This window comes from Podarcis liolepis (genome assembly GCF_965112155.1).
Source record: "Podarcis liolepis genome assembly, chromosome: 8".
Taxonomy (NCBI): Eukaryota; Metazoa; Chordata; class Lepidosauria; order Squamata; family Lacertidae; genus Podarcis; species Podarcis liolepis.
In genome coordinates, this window is record NC_139560.1 from 77,859,300 (window position 1) to 77,868,133 (window position 8,834).

Genomic DNA, 8,834 nt, shown 5'->3' on the forward strand with positions numbered 1-8,834 from the left:
TAAAGTAATACTGTAAGTATTTCTGTCACACTTTGAAGTTGAGCTGAGAGCTCGCTTCCATCCCTTAGGGTTCCTTTACAACCATTAAGAACTTGTACCTTTTATCTGGTGCCTTCAATTAATTGAATTTCAGAAATATTCCAAGATGTTGGGCTTTTCTCTTTTTTTAAAGAAAATTATTTCACTCCTGGAGGACATTCCTCTGTGATTTATTGTTACAGTAATTAAAAATATTCAGTATTACAGTGGTCACTGCTGAAACTCCTGTCTGCCCCTGGCTATATTTTGGTTTAACTTAAAACATATATGGGTAATGTGAAAGACTTGTCAAGCCAAGCAAAATTGTCTCATTCTCTTTGTGTATCTTTTTTTTTCCAGAATCCTAGCACCATTTTAGGCTGAGGTTCAGTGATATTATTTACATGACAGTGATATGCAAACACAATTAGACTCCATGTCAGAAACATTTGAATAACAAATGTTTGTTACAGTAAATTGTGCTTCCCTCATTTCTCTCTCTCTCTCTCTCTCTCCCAATCTCTCTCTCTCTCTGTATTTATAATCAGTGAAATATATATATATGTTATTCTGCAGCAATGATAGTTGTGAGTGTTCAATAGAAGTCTTTTTAAAATGCTAATTTAAATCATTAGCAGACAGTTTTGTTCAAGCAGTTCCTAACAGGAAAATGTAAATGTTGCATTAATTATTGTATAATAGCATAATTGTCACTACCTTGTTAACTCTCACATGCTATCAACCCCATTTAAAGATAATGAACTCGGGTCAAGCCAATGGCGAGCCCTTATGGAGAATGGACTGTTTTATGTCACCTAAGATGTGTTAAGTGACTGCCTAAAAAATGTACAGTGTAAATGCAGCAACGCGTTTGGAAACTTGCATGATATCCCAGCACACCCAGCCATCTGGGAGCTCTTCATTGGCTGCATCCACCAAACCTGGGTTTGCCTCTGTGTAATGGCTGAATTGAGATGCGGGTGGCACTGTGGGTTAAACCACAGAGCCTAGGACTTGCCGATCAGAAGGTCGGCGGTTCAAATCCCTGCGACGGGATGAGCTCCCGTTGCTCGGTCCCTGCTCCTGCCAACCTAGCAGTTCGAAAGCACGTCAAAGTGCAAGTAGATAAATAGGTACCACTCCGGCGGGAAGGTAAACGGCGTTTCCGTGTGCTGCTCTGGTTCACCAGAAGTGGCTTACTCATGCTGGCCACATGACCCGGAAGCTGTACGCCAGCTCCCTCGGTCAATAAAGCGAGATGAGCACCACAACCCCAGAGTCGGCCAGGACTGGTCAGGGTTCCCTTTACCTTTACCTTTAATGGCTGAATGCAGGTGGCGCTGTGGTCTAAACCACTGAGGCTCTTGGGCTTGCCGATCAGAAGGTCAGCAGTTTGAATCCCCACAATGGGGTGAGCTCCCATTTCTCTGTCCCAGCTTCTGCCAACCTAGCAGTTCAAAAGCATGCCAGTGTGGGAAAATAAATGGCATTTCCATGCGCTCTGGCTGCCGTCACAGTGTCCCATTGTGCCAGAAGCGGTTTTGTTACGCGGGTCACATGACCCAGAAAGCTGTCAGTGGACAAACGCCAGCTCCCTTGGCCTGAAAGTGAGATGGGTGCAGCAACCCCATAGTCGCCTTTGACGGGACTTAACTGTCCAGGGGTCCTTTACCTTTACCTTTAGGACACTTGCAGACTTGTTATGCCCATGTTATCCCTGCAACAAGGATCACTTTCTGAGTGACCTCCTCACTTATACACAACTGCTCTACTCTGTTGACTAGGTGCCATGTTAATTCACCCTACAATGACCTGCCTCACACTGGATTCAGAAGCAAGAGGGTGTTGGCAACAGTCCTATTTAAAACTTTAAAATGTTTTAATAATAATAATAATAATAATAATAATAATAATAATAATAATAATAATTTGTTATTTATACCTCGCCCATCAGGCTGGGTTTCCCTAGCCACTCTGGGTGACTTCCAACAAAAGATTAAAAATACATTAAAACATCGGTTTTAATGAATGAATGCTTGCAGCCTGACTGTATGTATGTTTATTCAGGAATAAGTATGCAGATGGTTGTGGGCTTCTGGCTAAGGCGGAGGTGGTGGTGTGAATTTCTTTCATCAGGCTATGCAACTAGGATGGATCCATACTTAGCCATACTGAGAGGAAATCCCATTGACTCCATGGATTGATTTCTCAATTCTCGTTGCAGTGGATGAGCTACAGCCTGGCAATTCCATATGTACCGCATCACTCAGTTGAAGAGCACATGGCTTGTGCATCTAATGTCCCAGGTTCAGTTCCCACCATCGTATGGCTACATAAGGATCCACACTTGGATAACTGAGTTACATTCCAAACAAAGTAATTCACCCAGAATTACTAAGGCTGTGTACACACTAAACCTTTAAAGCACATTCTTTCCCTTCAATGAGTTGTGGGCACTGCAGTTTGTTAAGGGCTGCTGGGAATTGTAACTTGAGGGAGGGTGAACTACAGTGCCCAGAATTCTCTGAGGTAAATAATGTATTTTGAATGTGCTGTAAAGGTACAATGTGTATACAATGGTACCTCGGGTTACATTCACTTCAGGTTACATACACTTCAGATTACAGACTCCGCTAACCCAGAAATAGTGCTTCAGGTTAAGAACTTTGCTTCAGGATGAGAACAGAAATCGTGCTGCGGCAGCACGGCGGCAGCACGGCGGCAGCGGGAGGCCCCATTAGCTAAAGTGGTGCTTCAGGTTAAGAGCAGTTTCAGGTTAAGAACGGACCTCCGGAACGAATTAAGTACTTAACCCGAGGTACCACTGTACAGCCTTAGAGTAGACCCATTGAAATCAATTGGGATTGTCAATCTTGAGGTCTGTCTTAATTCCTACAGACTTTAGTGGGTTTACTCTATGTATGACTAAGTCCAAATTCAACCCATTCTACACAGAGCTTTCTTTAGAAAACAATCAGGAGACTGGTTGCCATTCAGGTAGGTTTGAGAAATCCTTACAAACTGCTGATACATGTGATTGCCCAGATTGACCACCAATTATTTTGGAGAAACATTTAACCCACTCAGAGGCAAGAATTGAGTCTTCCTGTGATGATCTCACTGAATTAATACCCCAGGCCACCAGTTCCCGGAATTTGTCTTCCCTCTGTTCCATTTCTGCTAGTCCCAATTCTTGCCACTGGGGTTTCATATATTCAGCTTTCTTGTTTTTCTGCAATGTCAACCTACATGTAATCAAGTTTTCCATGAATTCATCTTACAGGAATCCCTAATTGTCTTAGCCAGAACTTTCTAGGCCTCTTTGCGCCGACTGTCAAACCAGCGTAGGCGTATTAATTGTGTGTAGTTTATAATTGTAGAAGTTATGGAACAGGGCCTGAGTTCTGTGACAATTTGCTGGAAGACATAAACAAGATTTGGATATCTGCTCATAAAAAGTTGACGCAAGATCATCAGATGATTACTATATAGTGTTTCTTGAATATCACCAAGCTCTGTATTTCTGCAGTCACATTCTGCATTATATTAGAGGACCTGTGGTGACTGATACAGTGGTACCTCAGGTTACAGACTCCGCTAACCCGGAAATAGTACCTTGGGTTAAGAACTTTGCTTCAGGATGAGAACAGAAATTGTGCTCCGGCAGTGCGGCGGCAGCGGAAGGCCCCATTAGCTAAAGTGGTACCTCAGGTTAAGAACAGTTTCAGGTTAAGAACAGACCTCCAGAATGAATTAAGTTCTTAACCCGAGGTACCACTGTACTGGAAAGTGATCTCTTTCTATTCTTTCTAACACTTCGCAGGTGTTCACAAAGATGAACCACTATAATGTGGTTGACAGCACTTCTACCATTTTTGTTCAAATACGTACACCAACCCTTCAAAACATCTGCATGACTCCCATGAAGGATATATAAATTATTCTGGAATACAAATTCCAACCATTTCAGGCCCTGAGCATCATATTTCTTGTCCAAGGAACAATGAGAGATTAGGGGGAAGGGTTAGGTGCCCTTTTCTCACTGGGAGAGAAAGGCGGGATATAAAGTAAATGCAATAAATAAATAACTAATAGACCTTGGCAGCCAGTTCTTGAGAAAAATGCAGCATCAATAATAATAATAATAATAATTTATACCCCGCGCATCTGGCTGGGCTTCCCCAGCCATTCTGGATGGCTTCCAAAAAAATATTAAAATACTGTAATACATCAAACATTAAAAGCTTCCCTAAACAGGGCTGCCTTCAGATGTCTTCTAAAAGTCTGGTAGTTGTTGTTCTCTTTGACATCTGGTGGGAGGGCGTTCCACAGGGAGGGCGCCACTACCGAGAAGGCCCTCGGCCTGGTTCCCTGTGACTTGGCTTCTCGCAGTGAGGGAACTGCCAGAAGGCCCTCGGTGCTGGACCTCAGTGTCCGGGTAGAACGATGGGGGTGGAGACGCTCCTTCAAATATACTGGACCGAGACCGTTTAAGCGGGGGCAATATAAAACAAAGAGCATTGATTCAGGTTCTAATCCTGCCCTGCCTTCCTGTGTTGCCACTTTCCAAGCTACTCCACCCTGTTTGAGGCTTAATGTGTGAACACCCCTTTCCCCTGTCATTTCTCTGCTCCAAACTGCCCCCTCGCCATGTTGCTTTGCAGTGAGGTAAGAAGCCACGAGCTTTTTCTCACACGTGGTTGCTTCTAATCTAAGATATATTCCATGTGCGTGAAGTGGCATTTTCTGTTGAAAAACCACAGCCCAGAACTTTCTATATGCTGAATTTCCATCTCAAAATCTTTCAAATGGCTGCAATAAAGAAAGGGAGCTCTGGTCTCACTGGGAAAGTGGCCGGAACAGGCAATCCTCTGTGTTCCCCCTAGCCCTCTTCCCATTTTTAAAAGCTCTGCAGCGGTTCTGTACAACTGCAGGTCTGGATAAATGCAGGTCAGTGCCAGGTAAATAGTTAATATTTAAATATATGCGCTGCCATAATTCAAATTAATAACTTTCCTTTCACTCTGAAAGCCCTGAAGGGCTTTCTAATGTATTTCAGTCCTTGCAACATCACGTCATGAATTCAGCGTGAGGAAAAAGAAGCGTCCCCCATTGCAGGTCCTTGTACATTAGGCTCAATGTTTTGCTATTTGGAGATGAGCAAGAAGCAGTGTACCAAAACCACAAGGGAACTCAAATAGATGCAATGGAAATTTGATGACTTATTTCGGCCTTCGCCAACCTGAATGCACTCCAGATGTGCAGCTGCTGGGAGTTGCAGTCTAAAACATCTGGAGGGTGCAAGGGAGATGAAGGTTGGCTTACTCACTTACTCCTCCTGCCCTAAACAAGCTCGACTTCACTCCTGCTGTTTAAGCAATTGCACTACTTGAGGGCTAGATATTTTTGTTCTTGAACTGTCCTCCTTTTTCGCCTCCCCATCACACACATTTTGTACGAGTTACAAGGCTTCTATGTTTAAAATAGGAAGATTGATGAACTAACAGAGCTAGCCTTCTTTGTCACCATACAGCTTTGTAAACTGCGTGAATTTTTCATTTGGGATTCTTGTTTAAGTTTCTGATTCTGAATTTCTAACATTTTATCTTCAGATTTCACAATGAAACTCCTGGATTTGATTCAGCAGAAAACTTGGAGGTTTGCCTTACTTGTGGGCAGATGGTGATTAAACTCCAATGTCGGTGCCAGTGGCGTAGCGTGGGTTGTCAGCACCCGGGGCAAGGCAAGTAATTTGTGCCCCCTAACCCGTGGATTTGCGCCCCCTAACCCTAACCCCCAGATGTTGCGCCCGGTGTGGCCGGGGCCCCCTGCACCCCCCACACTACGCCACTGGTCGGTGCTAGAATACAGGCTGCAGAATGTCAAGTCTGAGTTCAGGAACAGGAATTAAAGTTTCAAAATATGAAGTGTCTGCTCCTTCATTCTTCAAGCAGAAAAGGAAGTGAAGTCTCACCCATGTTGCAATATGGAAATATTGTAATTCTACTGGCCTACATTAAAGGATTCCTTGTAAGGATTACAGAGATTTTGTCCGTGAAGCACTTTGGAAATCTTAAAGTGCTATATAAATATAAAGTATCTTTTTTCATATTTCATATACCAATGATACAAACTGTAACTATTTCTTTTTCCTTTTGAAAAGTTCCAGTCCACACTTCTGGCTGTAATAGACCTTTGAGTGAGTTTACAATTCTGAATATCACCAGTCCAAACAACTGATATCCCTGACTTTCTCTCTTGCTCCTCCACCTTTAAATGTAACAGGCAACGAGAAAGGCAAAGCAACTTGATCTTTGGAAATAAGGTTTGTAGCAGGCCAGAGAGCTTATTTCCAAGTAAATGTTTTTAGGATCAGCCTGTAAAAAGTTGTTTGCCCTTCTACTCAGAAGTATACACCAGCAACAGCTTTAAAGACTTTAGCAGGTTGCAGGGATTACAGCGATACGAAAGCTCAATTCCACAATAAAGGCGGCCGTTCTAAGCCGATTTATTCAAAAGTAAATTCATTATGGCATAAGCTTTTGTGGAGTGCAGTCCACTTCGTCGTATGCACGAAGTGTTATCCTGAGTTGCAGGTGCATATATCCAGCGGGGTGGGAAATGGGCCGGATTCCATGAAAGCTTATCCCATAATCAATGTGTTAGTCTTGAAGGTGCCACAAGATTCTCTGTGGTTTTTGCTTCAAGAGACTCGCACAGCCTCTTGCAAAAGACCGGTCTTTGGGAATTCTCAAAAGTGAGTGTGATTGAAATAAGCAGTGCTCCCTTCAAGTACAGTGGTACCTCGGGTTACATAAGCTTCAGGTTACACACTTCGCTAACCCAGAAATAGTGCTTCAGGTTAAGAACTTTGCTTCAGGATGAGAACAGAAATTGTGCTCCGGTGGCACGGCAGCAGCAGGAGGCCCCATTAGCTAAAGTGGTGCTTCAGGTTAAGAGCAGTTTCAGTTTAAGTACGGACCTCCGGAACGAATTAAGTACTTAACCCGAGGTACCACTGTAAAGATAAGCAGGGCCATTAATTCAGAGGTAGCCATTCACAAGGTCATTTGGCTTGTAGCTGCCTTGCTTTCTGTTGAATTCACCCCTGTTACGTGGCTTTGGCAACCATGGCCTTGATTATGGCAAACCCCTTAAAATCAGAGAACTGTTATTAGCCAGCCAGCACATACAGTACTTCACTCCTGTTTATAGTTTCAGCAGGCAGAATCACGTGGGCTAAGCTTTCGTTCCCTTTGGATTGAACTACTTTGTTAAGCATTGCAATTTTCGAAGGCAGCAGTGGTGAGTGCACTTGAGGAAGACTCCTAGGCTGCATTCTTCTCCCTCGTCTGCTTGTTTTGAATCTGGAAGGAGGTTCTTTCTTCCTAAGATGGAGTTTCCTTTGCAGTGATACAGGCCAGGAAGAGCTTTGCCATTTAATTCTACAGAATGCATCAACTGGGCCGCAGTGTGTTTCAGGTTGGGGACCTATATTTCAACCGCGCGAACCGCCCAAGCACAAATAAAGAACAGCATTCAGATCCCAGGGGTAATTTCTTATCTTCCTTCCAATATAAAGGCATCAGATATAAGGTCTTTATTTCCAGGCCTCCTCCTGCCCCTGTGGATCTGTTTTTAGTGTTCCCTCATTTTGCTCCTCAGCATAGGCTTTCCTGGGTCTAATCAACTTTCTGCCTGTTCCTTCCCAACCTGAGGAACTTCCCATGTAAGTGGGATCTGGACCCTGAATGAAATATTCCTTCTGGGTAGATTTAGCAATTGCAGATTCCACATCTACCTGGTGTGCTAGGAGAAGGGACTTTGGCAACCTCAGACTGAGGGATGTGGGTTGTATGGCCCAACCTAATTGCCCATTAGGAGGAAAGGAAGTAAATCAATCCTGGACAGTACTCAGAGGGTTGGAATAAAATTAAGGGTGCAGCCCTGTGCTAATTTACCTGGAAGTAAATCTCATGAACTCAGTGGGACTTACTTCTGAGTAGACAACATAGAGAATCACACTATAAATCTGCAGTCCTAGGCACATGTATCTAGAAGTAAGCACCACTGAACACAGTGAGGCTTACTTCTGAGTAAAGATGCCTAGGCCTAGGTTGCAAGGTTGCAATTCAGTGGGCATTTACTTGAGAGCAAATCCCAGTGGAACTGACCTAATAGATTTGCATGGGATTGCACTATAAGGCGAAATGGTTTTCACAAATTTTGATATTGTTGTCAGCTTCTTGGTTGCTAGGGGCACAGGGTGTGAGCATCTTTCCCAGTCGTGGCTGACTGTGGAAATGGGTCCCAAAGAATGCTAAGCTGGAAATGGGTCAGAAATAGCTTTGGACAATGAAAGTGCTGCAGAAATGAGCCAATAGTTATAGCATAGTTGCTAAGAGAGTGGGCAGTGATCTAGGAAGCCCCGGGTTCAGATCTCATCTCAGCCCCCAACTAGTGTTTGATGACAAGCCTCGGTGCTCCCCCCCCCCACCTCCCCTACCTCCATCCGACCTACCTTCCAGGGTTCTTGTAGGGGGATAGCTACTACGACGACGGTTCTGAAGAACTTGGAAGACAATCTAAAGAGCTGTAGAAATGTGGCGCCTGGTTTTTAAAGAGCGCGTTTGCTGGTCTTAGGGTTACAAGAGGACTGCTCTCCCTCCGGACTCGAACCGGCGGAGCTGTCACCTGCGCAGGCAGCGGCCAGCAGCGCAAGTTGCGAGCAGGGGGGGCGGTGTAGCAGCAGCAGCAGCAGCGAGCGAGCGAGCGAGCGAGCGAGGGCAGCGTTGGAAAGTGTTAATCAGGAGGAG

General features: G+C 44.2%; 1 long non-coding RNA gene across 2 annotated transcripts in view; it reads right to left on the bottom strand.

Annotated features, from left to right (window-relative positions):
* LOC310714427 overlaps positions 1–8,733 on the bottom strand; it is a 40,871-nt gene extending 32,138 nt beyond the window's left edge. Inside the window, exon 1 of one of the 2 annotated variants that reach the window (XR_014529746.1) lies at positions 8,540–8,733. This is a non-coding gene — a long non-coding RNA (uncharacterized lncRNA). The remainder of the gene's footprint in view (positions 1–8,539) is intronic. The other variant, XR_014529747.1, reaches the window with a different exon arrangement.
* Positions 8,734–8,834: the final 101 nt, after the last annotated feature.